Raw genomic sequence first — 15,731 nt, forward strand, 5'->3', positions numbered from 1 at the left:
TGCCCAACCAAAAAAAAACAGTTACAAAAGCTAAGGGCGTGAGCACACAGAGCAGGACAGACCCAAACCCAGAGATCAACAGGACACAGACTCAGTCCTGATATTCCTCCACCACTTTATCCAGACACTGGCCCGCACCCTGCCTCTCTCAAGACCCCGAATTTTCCCAACCATACCCAGAATATCGTTCACCACCACCATGACAGGAAGGACTTTCTGACGAAGGGAGACCTGACACCGTGCATTCCATGTGAAGTAACGGACTACTAGACTAAAAAAAGTGTATCGAAATCAAAATCCAGCTGTCGTTCAAACGCCCCATATACCCACTCCGCATAAGACATGCGACTGAGGAAAGGGGTGCCCAGGGCTCCGCCCACCATCTTATACACCTCTATATTGAAGGGGCACTGAAGCAAGAAATGGTCCATAGACTCCATCTCCCCTCCACACTCCGCCCTCGGACAACCTCGGTCATCCAAAGAACGGTACTTCAGGTTCCCCCTCACATATAGCCTACCATGAAATGCAAGCCAGGCCTGATCCCTAAATTTTAAGGGGATCCTCTCAAGGTTTATCAATCTCAAACCCTCCCTCAAAACATGGCCTGTGCAATCCTTCAAGGCCAGCGGGGCATGGAAGGCAGTGGCCACAATCCTCTCCCTGAGATTCCTCCCAGAGAGGGACCTAACCTCCTCAGACGACACATGCCATCGCCGCAGAATTTTCAGGCTCGGGGCGACATAAGCTGGGAGCACACCGTGCCTGACCCTCAGACTTCTCACTGGCCTACCACTTATCCAGCTGTTAAGAAAAGGTCTAAACCAGCCCAGAAAAAAACCTACCCAACCAGGCGGCTCCTCACATAGCATCTTACCAAAATTATGTTTAATAAACATAACTGAGAAGAAAACAACCGGGTTGACCATGCCTAAGCCACCCTCCCGCCTGGAGAGGTAGGTAACATTCCGCTTCACGAGGTTCAGCCTGCTTCCCCACAACAGTTGGAAGAAACAGCTGTATATCCTCGTGTAGAGAGACTCCGGCAAAAGGCAGACATAGCTGACATACAAAAACACTGGAATCAAGTAGGTCTTTATCAGATCGACCTTTTCCCTTAAGGAGAGCCGCCACCCCTTTCAATATCTCATCTTGGCCTCAGCATCTGACAACCTGGATTCCCAATTTGACCGGCCATAATCACCGGGGCCAAATGTGATGCCCAAAACTTTTACTGTTGACTGGGGCTCCGAGAAAGTGTCCGGGAGCGAGAAGCTCTCACCATCTCTACCCATCCAGAAAACTTCACACTTGTCCCGATTGATCCTGGAGCCTGAAGCCTCCGCATACTGCTCCATCTCTGAGGCCACCACCAACGCCTCCTCTGCCCCAGAGACAAAAACAGACACATCATCAGCATAGGCCACAACCCTCAGAGGTGGGACACCCACCGGCACCCCCGCCAACACCCCACCATCTAGCCTTCGGACAAAAGGGTCAATGGCAAAGGCATACAGCAAGGGGCTCAGCGGGCACCCCTGGCGCACCCCCGAACAAACCTTGAAGGGCTGCCCAACCCAACCGTTCACAAGCATGAAACTCTCCGCCCCTTTATACAAAGTTTTTAACCAGCCAATGAATTTAACCTCCAGGCCATACCGACCAAGAAGAGACCACAGGTACTCATGATCCACCCGATCAAAGGCCTTAGCTTGATCCAGAGTCAACAGATACTTCCCACAGCCATCAGCCCTACACCGCTCCAGGGCCTCCCGGACCGCCAATACAGCTGACAAGGTACTCCTACCCGGAACCGAACAGTGCTGATGCCCTGAGAGCAAACCATCTGCCACTGACGACAAGCGCCAGAAAAGAATCTTTGCCAGAATCTTTCTATCAACGTTGAGAAGGCTGATGGGGCGCCAATTCTCAATAGTTGACGGATCTTTCCCTTTTGACAACAAGATCACCGCTGAAACCCTCATGGAGGGAGGAAGGGAACCCTCCTCAAGACAGCTATTAAATACCTCCACTAGGCGAGGTGCCAGGCAAGACTTAAAGGTTTTAAAAAACTCCGCTGTCAACCCATCCGGCCCAGGCGTCTTTTTGATCGCCAGACCATCAATTGCTCTGGTCACCTCTTCAACGGTAATCTCACTCGTCAAACTCGTTGGCAGAACGTTATTTCCCAGCCCTGGTGTAGCCTCCAAGAAGTCGACCATCCCTGCCCGGTCGAGGCACTTCTCCCCCAAAAGATCTTGAAAAAAGGTCCTCGAGACCTCCAGGATCCCTGCCCTGGATTTTACCAGGGAACCCGTACTATCTCTAAGACCATGGACTGTTTTAATCGCTATACCCTGCCTACAATTCTGGTAAGGATCAGGCGAATGGTACTTCCCATAATCCCTCTCCAGAACCAAGGAGGCATGCCGGTCATACTGATGTTTCCGCAGGAGAAGTTTCACCTCAGAGATTGCCCCATAATCTCCACCCTCTGAGACAAGACGGTCAAGCTTCCTTCTCAACCGCTGGTAAGCGACATATTTATCAAACTGCTTTCTCTTACCTAGGGCCTTGAAAAATCTGGTGATCCGCCCCTTGATGAGCTCCCACCACTCCAGCTTACTGTCACAGAAATCCAGGATGGTCTCCTGAGCCCGGAAAAAGTCCTCAAAGGATCGTCTCACTTCCTCACATTCCAGCAGAGACTAATTCAGCCTCCAGACACCCCTTCCTTTCAGCGGAATATCTGAAACGTTCAAGGACACAGTGAGCAAAAGGTGATCCGAGAACTCCACCGCCCGGCACTCAGGCACCGAGAAGGCAGAGTCCCCATTCAAAAAAAACCTATCTATCCTACTCTCACTTCTACCTCTCCTAAAAGTGAATCCCGTGCTGCCTGGGTCACTCTTAATCAGAGCGTCTACCAGGCCTGCTTCCCTGACTATCAAATTAAAAAAAAATACTGTCATATCCCAACCTGTCATTGGAGCCTTTCCTGTCTTTGGGCCTAGTGATGGTGTTGAAATCACCTCCAAAGACAATGTGTCGGGACGTAAAAAGGAAGGGCTTTATCCTTTTGAAGAGGCCCTTCCTCTCCCACTTAGACTGAGGCCCGTAGATATTGATCAGCCTCAGTTCCTGCCCCCCAAAAGGACGTCCAACAACAGACACCTTCCAATCTCCACCTCTATTACCCGCCGGCACGTTACCGTACCAGAAAAAAGGACCGCAACTCCGCTGTAAGGCTTGGCCGCAAGAGACCAATACGAGGGACCACACCTCCACTCCTTCTTGGCCAGATGTATATCAGCCAAGCTAGACAACCTGGTCTCCTGCAAAAACAAAACATCAGCATCAATCCTACTGAGCAAAAATAAGGCCGATTCACGAGCTCTTACTGATCTTAAACTAGCGACATTAATGGTCGCCAGCTTTATCGGAGCGGGAACTGCCATCAAGGTAATTGAGTAAGGCGCTTCCGCACCTTCCCCTTGGCCTTTCTAGCGGGACCACCGTCCCCCTGCCGAGACACACCCAATTCCTCCTCCATCGGGGATCCAGGGTCACTCAACCCACCCCCCTCCCCAGATAGAGTCCCAAACTGATTCCTCAAGGGGATGTCATCCACCTCCAAAGAGGAGACCGAACCTGCAGAGGACAAAACCGGCCTACCCTTCCCCCCCACCAAAGACCACTCACCCTCACCCAAAGCACTACCCTGTCCCACTTGAGCCCCCACCTTACCCTCAGACGGGTCCCTCCCATTGCCCACCCTCCTACGCCTAGAGGGAAGAAGGACCGGAGGAGCCAACACAGACCCATCCGCAACAGGCATTACCACCCCCGCCCCCTTGGCAGCCTCCGCCAACCCCTTATCCCCCCTCAAACTAGGGCCCAACAATCTCTCCACAGACTCCCTCTGAGGCACCACTACAGATGCTTGCGCCTCCCGAACCTCCACCACCTCACTCTCCACTCTCCCTCCTGGAAGGGCCAAGCTGGCCACACCCCCCCTCTCCACAGCCAATTCTGCCTCCTCCATATCCATACGGTCCAGCTCCGCCTCCAACTCCCCCTCAGGCAAATTCCGCAGGGCTTCAGGACACGCATTGTAAGAATGACCCAGGACCCCACACAAATTACATCTGATAATATTACATTCCCGGGCCTGATGCCCAATCTCTTGGCACAAAGAGCACCGCACCACTGGGCAAGTAGCTGCAAAGTGCCCCTTGGCCCCACATCTATGGCACACCCTAGGCTGTCCCGGATAGAAGATAATCAGCCTGTCCCTACCCAAGAAAGCAGATGAGGGAACATGTTGGATCACATTCCCCACCACCTTCAACCTAACCGTCACCGACCACCCACCAGTCCAAATCTTGCGCTCGTCCAAAATTTTGGACAAAGGGCCCAACACCTCGCTATACCTCCCCAGCCAAACCACTATATCAGATGCCGGCACTGACTCATTCCTTAACAGAATAGTTACCTTCTTCACAACATTCTGCCTAGATAAGAGTTTAGGGGACAAACCAGCCCAACTGGGGCTCCTCACATAGGTCGACTCATATCTCTGCCAAAACAAATCCAACAACTCGGGGCGCATGAAGGACACATCATACTCCCCCGTGCCCGAAGGGGCTATAAAAGCAAACAAGTCGGAAGCCCTAAACCCCATTTCCAAGATCCTATCAATCACCTCCCTCCTACTCAAAGCAGGGCCCTCCCCCGTCCACTTCAACTGCACCACATTCCGCCGTGCCGCAGACGTGGGCAAATTTCCGGCTCTTGCCATAAAAGGCCTAACCGACTCCTGCCCCCCTCTCACCATCGCAGAGTAACTCAACCCAGGTCTACTCACAGAGGGAGCTACCACCAAACCCCCTCCCGGGGCCACAGGGCCCACAGAACCCAGGGACACTGAAGCAGACCGCGGGAGAACCCCCAGAGCCCCCCCACCTGAGTCCCCAGACCACCCTCAGACAGAACCCCAGGCTGCAGGGAACCCACTCCAGGGACCCCCACCTCCCCCTCAACAGCCCTTACAGCACACTCCACCACAGGGACACCAGGAACAGGAACCGCAACACCCACCAACCCCCTGGGACCCTGCGAGCCCAGATCCCCCACCAACTTTCCACCACCCTGCAAGTCTACAGCAACAGTCACGGCAGAGTCCCGAACGGCACCTCCAGATGCCACATCCGATTTCCCGGCCAGATCCTTCTCCGGAATCCTCTGCAGCTTAACATAAGCTGCTTTGTCTCTCAGAACTCGTTTTGGCAGTTTCCTTGACGTCACTTCCGGTGCACCATCCTCTCCTTCTGAAGCCTCTGAAGAGGACTGGAAGTCGTCATAACACAGCTCCGCCGCTTCCTCCAATGAGAACTGCAACACTCCACCAGCCTCCTCCTCCTCCACCCTGGAGCCCCAATCAGCCGACCGCTGACCGGGGGGGAGGGACTCCTGGCTTGCCGCCGGAACGGCGTCTCCTTCATTACCCGGCGCCATTACCAACTGAGAAACAGCAGGAACATCCTGCACTTCCTTCCCCATGGATGAAACATCTGAAAACTCCTCCGCAGACGAGACCGCCACCTCCGCACCTCTCACCGCAGTTAAGTTCTTACTCCTTGCTTCCTTAAACCGGGCCTCATGCTGGTATTTCTCGCTTAACATTCCACTCTTTTTTTTCAGAGCAGCTACCATTTTACTCTGGAGGGCCACACTCTTGGCTGCAGCTTCCACCTGTACGTTCAAAGCCAAACGCTTGGACCGCCCAGCACGGTCACGAGAAGCACGGAGCCGCTTCAAATCTGCAGACATTCTCCCCAAAACAGCCTCCTCCTTCTCTATAGCACGTACCCGAGCCGAGACACGCTCCCGGTAGCTGCTATATGTCTCCCCTGTTTGCGGGCCTTTTCCCAGGTCCTCCACACCGGATACACCAGGACCGGTACTAAAGCCCTCAGGGGGCCTTCCACTGCTGGACCCAAGCCCAGGATCCTCCATCCTGCCTGGGCTGGGCAGGTCACTTTAGGCCCAGGCTCCAAGGGCCTGCACGGAAGTCCAGGAGCTCCCCAGCACACAACCTCCTCCACCAAAGCTGGAGCTGGAAATTTTTTATTGTCCAAAAAAATCTTGCAACCAAAAAACAAACATTACACACAAAATACAAACAAAACAAAAACAACCCTCACAACTACTAAACCACCAAACCCAACAACCACCCCCAAGGGTCTATCACCCAAAAATTACTGCAATACTCAACATACCAACAAAGGTATCAAACCCACCCTCCACACTTACAGAAGAAAAGAAAAAGAAAAAAAAAAAAAAAACCCACAAAATTACAAAACTCCCCACATCACAAACCCCCCCCAAAGGAAAAAAACCCCCGGGCCTCAATCACAAAAACCCTCCAGAACCATTACCCAACAAAAAGACATACCCAAATATGACCACAGAAAAGAAACAAACAAACCCTCACAAACGAGGAAAGCGTTTCCTCTCCTTCCCCTTACCCTTTCTAACAGAACCACTAACCCCCTTCCGAGACTCGCCCAAACCCTCCTCCAACGGGGACTCCAGGTCACCCAACCCCCCATCACCCCCAGACAAAGACCCAAACCTGTTCCCCAAAGGGACATCCTCCATCACCAACGAGGAGACCGAGCCTGCCGGGGACAAGCCCGGCCCACCCTTCTCCCCCACCACGGACCACTCCCCCTCACTCAAAGCACCACCCTGCCCTCCCTGAACCACCTCCATACCCTCCAGTAAGACCCCCCTCCGCCCCCTTCTATGCCTAGAGGGAAGGGGGACCTGAGGAGCCAACACAGACACCTCCGCAACAGATGACACCACCCCCTCCCCTTCAGCAGCCTCCACCAACTCACTATCCTTCTGTAGCCCAGGGGCCAACAACTTCCCCCCAGGCACCCCTTGAGACCCCACCACAGGAACTTGCACCACCTGAGGCTCCACCACAGATACTTGCACATCCCGGACCCCCACCACATCACTCTGCACACTCCCTCCCGGAAGGGCCAAGCTGACCACACCCCCCCTTTCCACCATCAATTCTGCCTCCTCAGCATCCATGCGGTCCAACTCCGCCTCCAACTCCCCCTCAGGCAAGTTCCGCATAGCCTCCGGGCAAGCACTATAAGAGTGACCTAACACCCCACATAGATTGCACCGAATCTCAGTGCAATCCCGAGCAAGGTGCCCAACCCCCTGACACAGGGAACACCTAATAACCAGGCAAGTGGCCGCAAAGTGCCCCTTGTCCCCACACCTATGACACACCCGTGGCTGCCCTGGGTAGAAAATGAGCATACGATCCCTCCCTAGAAAGGCAGAGGAGGGGATGTGCTGCAAAACATTCCCCTCAACCTTCAGCCTAACTGTAGCCGTCCAACCCCCGGTCCATATTTTCCTGTCATCCACAACTTTTGACAAAGACCCCAACACATCACAATACCTCCCTAGCCATACTACAATGTCTGAGGGAGGTATAGACTCATTTCGAACCAAGATGGTGATCTTTTTGACCACGTTCTGCCTTGATAACAAATTAGTGGACAAGCCCTCCCAAGCAACAGAGTGCACATAGGTCGACTCATACTTCTGCCAGAACAAGTCCAGCAGATCAGGTCTCATGAAGGAAAGATCGTACTCCCCTGTTCCCGCCGGAGCAATAAAGGCAAAGATATCTGCCGCCCGAAAGCCCATATCCAATATACGATCAATGACCTCCCTGCGACCCAATGGGGGGCCCACCCCAGTCCACTTCAACTGGACCACATTCCTCCTGGCCACATAAGCAGGTAAGTTTCCCCCCCTGGCCCTCATCGCAGGCCTAGCCTGCTCCTGTCCCCCCTTCACCACCGCAGAATAACTTAATACAGGCCTAGCCACAGATGGACCCACCCCCAAACCACCATCCCCAGACAGCCCCACAGGCTGCCCAACAACAGAAGCCACGACCTCTGAAGCACCCACCAAGGTCTGCCTCTGGGGACCCACAACAGAACTTCCCTTAACACCACCCTGGAAAACAGGTATAGACAATAACTCACCCTTAGAGGCCCCACCCACCTCCACCAAGGCCAACTGCGACCGAGGCTCAGTTAGGCAAACCTCAGAATCCCCAACACTCCCACCCTCCACACCTCCCAACACCTGTGGCCCCAAAGAAACATGTCCCATCCCACCACCACCAGCGTCATTGCCGCAAGATGTAGCAGAGTCCTGAACAGCCACCACCACAGACTCCTCCCCAGTCCTTCCCAGCATGTCCTCAGGTACCCTCTTCAACACCACACAAACCGACTCTTCCCGCACTACCGGCTTTACATGCCCGCGGGGAACAATGTCCATGACAATATCCTCCTCCTCTGGAACTTCCTCCGCAAACCGGAAGTGGTCCGGCCGTGGGTCCGCCTCCACTTCCGCCCGACACTGCAGCACTCCCACTGACTCCTCCTGCTCCACCCGAGTCCCCCAATCAGCCGCCCGCTGACCTGGAGGGAGGGACTCCTGGCTACATGCCTGAGTGGCGTTCCCCATATCAGCCGGCGCCATCTTGGAAAGCAAATCAGCCTGCTCAGTCAGCTCACCCTTCCTCTCCACCAGAGTCTCCGGGAAATCCTCCAAAGAAGGGCTGACATCCACTAGACCCCTGACTTGCGCCACACTCCGGAACCTTGCCTCACGAAAACGGGCCTCCTTAGAGTACTGCTCACGAAGTAACTCATATTTCTTTTTCAGAACCGCCACATGCCTTTCCTGAAGGGTCAATTTCAACACCATGGACTCCACCTCAACCTTCAAGGACCGCCGCCGGGTCCCACCAGCACGGTCCCGAGAAGACCGTAACTTCTGCAGCTCCACTTCCATTTTGGCTAACACCGCCTCCTCCTTTTCAATCGCCCGCATTCTGGCAGCCAACCTCTTCTGGTGAGAACCATAACCTTCCCCCTTCCCCGGGGCCATTCCCAGGTCCTCCACAGCAGGCACCTCCAGACCGGTACTAGGCCCCTCAGGGGGTCTCCCATAGCTGCACCCAAGCCCAGGATCCTCCATCCTGCCTGGGCTGGGCAGGTCACTCTAGGCCCAGGCTCCAAGGGCCTACACGGTAGTCCAGGAGCTCACAACCTCACAACCTTCCTCCCTGAGATTGGAGCTGGAAATTTTTTATTGCAACAAAAAATTCTTGCAACCAAAGAAACATAATACATACAAAAAAGAAAACAAATAGCAACAAGCACGTAAATACAAACCATACTGGTCATAAAGACACTTTAGCAAAGGAATTTATAAAGTCCATTCCAAAAAAAGTCCATTATACCCCATAAAATTCTCACCTAAAGGAAACATTACATCCCATATGCAAAAATTAGAAAAACTCAAAGTCCCTCAAGAAAAGGACCAGAAGTGTCCCCCCACAACACAACCCCCCCTTCCAACCACCACCCACACAAACCCTAAATCCCCATAAAACTCACCCTACTAAACCAGCCTTCCTCAGCAGCAGACAAGCCCAAAACATAAACCATACCAAAACCAAGAAAGAGATCCCACACTCAACAGAAGGTCAAGCGATGGAGATCATCCGATTCGCCCAACCAAAACAAAAACCAGCAAAATCTAAGGGAGTGATCACACAGAAAGAAAAGGACAGAAACCCACCCAGAGATCAACAGGGCACCAACCCAGGCCTGATGTTCCTCCACACCTTCATCCAGACCCCGGGCCGCATCCTGTCTTTCTCAAGACCCCGAATTTTCCCAACCATACCCAGAATATCGTGCACCACCACCATGACAGGAAGGACTTTTTGACGAAGGGATACCTGACACCGTGCATTCCACGTGAAATACCGGACCACTAAACTAACTAAAAAAAGTGTACTCAACTCAAAATCCAGATGCCGCTCAAACGCCCCATATACCCACTCTGCATAAGACATGCAGCTTAGGAAAGGGATGCCCAGGGCACCCTCCACACCTTTATAAACCTCTATGTTGAAGGGGCACTGAAGCAAGAAGTGGTCCATAGTTTCCACCTCACCCCCACACTCCACCCTCGGACAACCACGGTCATCCAGAGAGCGGTACTTCAGGTTCCCCCTCACATACAGTCTGCCATGGAAAGCAAGCCAGGCCTGATCCCGAAACTTCAAGGGGATCCTCTCAAGATTTATCAACTTCAGACCCTCCCTCAAAAAATGGCCTGGGCAATCCCTCAAGGCCAGCGGAGCGTGGAAAGCCGTAGCCACAATCCTCTCCCTGAGACTTCTCCCAGGAAGGGACCTGACTTCCTCGGCCGTCACACACCACCGCCGCAAAATTTTCAGGCTCGGGGCAACATAAACCGGGAGCTCACCATGCCTGACCCTCAGGCTTCTCACTGGCCCGCCTCTCATCCAGCCATCAAGAAAAGGTCTAAACCAGGACAGAAAAAAACCTACCCAACCAGGCGGTTCCTCACTTAGCATTTTACCAAAATTATGTTTTATAAACATCACTGAGAAAAAAACAACCGGGTTGACCATACCTAAGCCACCCTCCCGCCTGGAGAGGTAGGTAACATTCCGCTTCACGAGGTTCAGCCTGTTTCCCCATAACAACTGGAAGAAACAGCTGTAGACCCTTGTGTAAAGAGATACCGGCAACAGGCAGACATAGCTGACATACAAAAGAACTGGAATCAAGTAGGTCTTTATCAGGTCGACCCTTTCCCTCAAGGAGAGCCGCCACCCCTTCCAACATCTCATCTTGGCCTCAGCATCTGACAACCTGGATTCCCAATTTGACCGGCCATAATCACCGGGGCCAAATGTGATGCCCAAAACTTTTATCACTGACTGGGGCTCTGAGAAAATGTCCGGGAGTGAGAAGCTCTCACCATCTCTACCCATCCAGAAAACTTCACACTTGTCACAATTGACTCTGGAGCCAGACGCCTCCGCATACTGCTCTATCTCCGAGACCACCACCTGAGCCTCCTCCGCCCCGGAGATAAAGACAGAAACGTCATCGGCGTAGGCTACAACCCTCACAGGTGGCACGCCAGGAGCACCCGCCGACACCCCCGCCAACACCCCTCCATCTAACCTCCTTATGAAAGGGTCGATAGCAAAGGCGTACAGCAGAGGGCTCAACGGACACCCCTGACGCACCCCCGAGCTAACCTCAAAAGGTTGCCCAACCCAACCATTCACAAGCATGAAGCTCTCCGCCCCTCTATACAAGGTCTTCAACCAGCCAATAAACACCATATCCAGTCCATATCGACCAAGAAGAGACCAGAGGTACTCATGATCCACCCGGTCAAAGGCTTTAGCTTGATCCAGAGTCAACAGGTACTTCCCAACGCCATCAGCCCTGCACCGCTCCAAAACCTCCCGGACAGCTAACACCGCTGACAACGTACTTCTGCCCTGGACCGAGCAGTGCTGATGACCCGAGAGCAACTCTCCCGCCACTGACAAGCGCCAGAAAAGAATTTTTGCCAGAATCTTTCTATCAACGTTGAGCAGGCTAATGGGGCGCCAATTCTCAATGGTTGAAGGATCCTTCCCTTTTGACAGCAAAATTACCTCCGAAACTCTCATGGAGGGAGGAAGAGAACCTTCCTCAAGACAGCTATTAAACACCTCCACAAGACGAGGCGCCATGCAAGACTTAAAGGTTTTAAAGAACTCTGCCGTCAACCCATCTGGCCCGGGTGTTTTCTTAATGGTCAGACTATCGATCGCTCTGGACACCTCTTCGACAGTAATCTCCCCCGTCAAACTCGCGGACGGAACATTATTTCCCAACCCTGAAGTAGCCTCCAAGAAACTGACCATCCGATCCCGATCAAGGCGTTTCTCCTGTAAAAGATCTCGAGAGAAGTCCCTAGAGACCTCCAGAATCCCTGCCCTGGACTTTGTCAGGGAACCCGTACTATCCCGTAGGCCGTTGATCGTTTTAACCGCTACACCCCGCTTGCAGTTCTGGTAGGGATCGGGCGAATGGTACTTCCCATAATCCCTCTCCAGAACCAAGGAGGCATGCCGATCATACTGATGTTTCCTCAGGAGAAACTTCACCTCCGAGATTGCCCCAGAATCTCCACCCTCTGAGATAAGATGGTCAAGTTTCCTTCTCAACCGCTGGTAGGCAATATATTTATCAAACTGCTTTTTCTTACCTAGGGCCTTGAAAAACCTGGCAATCCGCCCTTTAGTGAGCTCCCACCATTCGAGTTTACTGCCGCAGAACTCCAGGACAGTCTCCTGAGCCCGGAAAAAATCCTCAAAGGATCGTCTTACCTTCTCACAATCCAGCAGGGTCGAATTCAGCCTCCAAACACCCCTCCCCTTTAGCGGTGTATCTGAAACATTCAAGGACATAGTAAGCAAAAGGTGATCAGAGAACTCCACCGCTCGACACTCAGGTGCCGAGAAGGCAGAATCCTCCTTTAAAAAAAACCTATCTATCCTACTCTCACTGCTACCTCTCCTAAAAGTGAACCCCGTGCTGCCCGGGTCACTCTTAATTAGAGCGTCCACCAGGCCTGCTTCCCTGACTATCGAGTTCAAAAAAATACTATCATATCCCAACCTGTCAGTGGAGCCTTTCCTGTCCTTGGGCCTAGTGACGGTGTTGAAATCACCTCCAAAGACAATACGGCGGGACGTAAAAAGGAAGGGCTTTATCCTTCTGAAGAGGCCTTTCCTCTCCCACTTGGACTGCGGCCCATAAACATTAATAAGCCGCAGCTCCTGCCCCCCCAAAAGGACGTCCAGCACCAGACATCTTCCGATCTCCACCTCGATTACCCGCCTGCACGTTACCATACCGGAAAAAAGAACCGCAACCCCGCTGTAAGGCTCGGCCGCAAGAGACCAATACGAGGGGCCACACCTCCACTCCTTTTTGGCCAGATGTAAATCAGCCAAGCTGGTCAACCTGGTCTCTTGCAAAAACAAAACATCAGCTTCAATCCTACTGAGCAAAAATAAGGCTATCTCACGAGCGCTTACTGATCTTAAACTGGCAACATTAATAGTCGCCAGCTTTATCGGGGTGGGAACTGCCATCAAGATAATCGAGTAAGGCGCTTTTTCCCCTTTCTCTTGACCTTCTTAGCGAGATCCCTGTCCCTCTTCTGGGACGTCCCTACCCCCTCCTCCATCGGGGAACCGGGGTCACTAGACACACCCCCATCATCCCCCGACAAAGTCCCAAACAAATTATTTGAAGCCAGATCATCCACCTCTACGGATGAGACTGACCCTGCTGAGGAAAGGACTGGCCTGCCCCCACCCTTACCTTTAATGACAGACCACCCCTCCTCCCCCTCACCCAAAACAACCCCCTGCACAGATGAGGGGGCCACCTGAACCTTCCGAGCACCAACCCTCCCTTCCGCCCTAGCCCTTCTAGCGGGCAACAAAACTGGAGGGGCTAGAATCCCAGACTTTCCACCCACCTCCACCACCCCCGCCCCTTTAGCAGCCTCCACCAAAACCTCCTTCTTCCTAACCACCCTCTCCCTAGGGGCCAACGGAACATCCTGCTCCCGAACCTCCCGAACAGACTCCAACTGGGTCTCTTCCACCACCCCTCCCCCCTCCACCCCAAGGGCACTAGTTTGCGCCCCCTCCACAGAATGCGCCGCCTCCTCCGCCTCAACCCTATCCAACTCTGCCACCAACTCCTCATCGGGTAAATTACGCATGGCCTCAGGACACGCACTATAGGAGTGCCCCATTACCCCACAAAGATTACACCTTATCTGAACGCATTCGCGTGCCCAGTGCCCCACCTCCTGACAGAGGGAGCACCTGAGCACCGGACACGTAGCCGCAAAATGCCCCTTAGCTCCACAGCGATGACACACCCGAGGCTGTCCCGGATAAAAAATAATCAATCTATCTCTCCCCAAAAAGGCCGAAGATGGAATATGTACCAATGCGTGCCCCGCGGGCCTTAAACGAACCGTCGCATTCCAACCCCCCGTCCAAATTTTCCTCTCATCGAGAATTTTAACCAACGGGCCCAAGACGTCACAATGACGGTTCAGCCAAACTGTGATGTCAGATGCTGGAACCGACTCATTTCTAACTAAAATAGTAATTTTTTTCACTGGGCTCTGCCGCGACAGAAGCCTAGGGGTCAAACCCGCCCACCTGGGATTCGCCACATACACCGACTCATACCTTTGCCAGAACATCTCTAGCAGCTCGGGTCTCATAAAGGAGAGATCATATTCCCCTGTGCCTACTGGTGCAATAAAAGCAAAAATGTCTGCGGCCTTAAATCCCATTTCTAACACTCTATCCACCACCTCCTTGCGACTCAAGGCAGGGCCCTCCCCTGTCCACTTCATCTGTACCACATTACGCCGCACTGCAGAGGTGGGCAGATTCCCCGGGTTAGGCCTCAGAGACCTGGCTGGCCCTCCCTGCCCCCTTACTGCAGCAGAATAACTCAGTGGCGCACCTGTCACCACAGGCACATCCAGGGGAGCCCCTCCAACAACATTCCCAGCCACCGGAAGTGCCGGACACCCAACTTCCGGACCGGATCCAACCAGCTGCAAACTATGCCCTGCACCGCCCGCTAAGTTAGCCCCATCAATCAGCGCTCCCGACAAAGGGCCCGCCGGACCCACCTCCACCATAGAAACCGCCCCTACTACCGCAGGACCAACACCTGCAGACTGCATAGCCGGCCCAGCCTTTTCCACATGGCCAGAGGTACCCCCCCCCCACCCTCCATCAACCCCACACGAAAATCAGAGCCAGAAAAGTTCACATTAACAGTCCCAGAGTCTCTCACCGGATCTTCAGGCACAGCCTCGCCCTCCAGGTCAGGCAGACGCTGCAGCCTGACAAACACCGCTTTCTCCCGCAGCACTGGCTTAGCAGGCCTGCGGGGCATAGTATCTGACACTCCCTCCTCCACAGCCGAGCCATCAGAGGCAAACCGGAAGTGCCCACTCTGGAGACACTCTTCCACTTCCGGCCGGAACTGCAGGGTGCCCACTGACTCCTCCTCCTCCGCCCGAGTACCCCAATCAGCTTGCCGCTGCCCAGGGGGGAGGGACTCCTGGCTCCCAGCCACGCTGGCGTCCTCCATAACACTCGGCGCCATCTTGACTCCAGCATGTGCTGCCTGCTCCTCCACCTTTGCTTGTGGTGAATCCTCCATAGAGGCAACCTTCTCCACCAGACCACCACCAGCAGGCCTAGCACCGATCCTTTCCGAGCGAAAACGGGCCTCATTCGCATATTTCTCCGCCAAAATGCCACTTTTCCTTTTAAGGGCTTGAACATGCCTTTCTTGGGCCAGTATCCTCCGTTCCAGGACCTCCACCTCCTCCCTTAGAGGCTGACGCCTGGCGCTGTTGGCCCGATCTCGTGCCGCCCTGAGCCTCCGGAGCTCAAGCTGCAGCTTGGCCAAGGTGGTCTCCTTATCAACCGCATGCACACGGGCCGCCATCCGCTCCCTATAGGAGGCATAGTTTTCCCCCCTCTTTGGGGCCGCTCCCAGGTCCTCCACCAAAGGCGGTCCAGGACCGGTACTAGGCCCCTCAGGGGGCCTTCCACTGTTGGACCCAAGCCCAGGATCCTCCATCCTGCCTGGGCTAGGCAGGTCACTTTAGGCCCAGGCTCCAAGGGCCTGCACGGTAGTCCAGGAGCTCACAACCTCACAACCTTCCTC

Source organism: Staurois parvus, unplaced genomic scaffold (assembly GCF_062004578.1).
Source record: "Staurois parvus isolate SC_StPar_1 unplaced genomic scaffold, SC_StPar_1.0 ptg001754l, whole genome shotgun sequence".
Classification (NCBI taxonomy): domain Eukaryota; kingdom Metazoa; phylum Chordata; class Amphibia; order Anura; family Ranidae; genus Staurois; species Staurois parvus.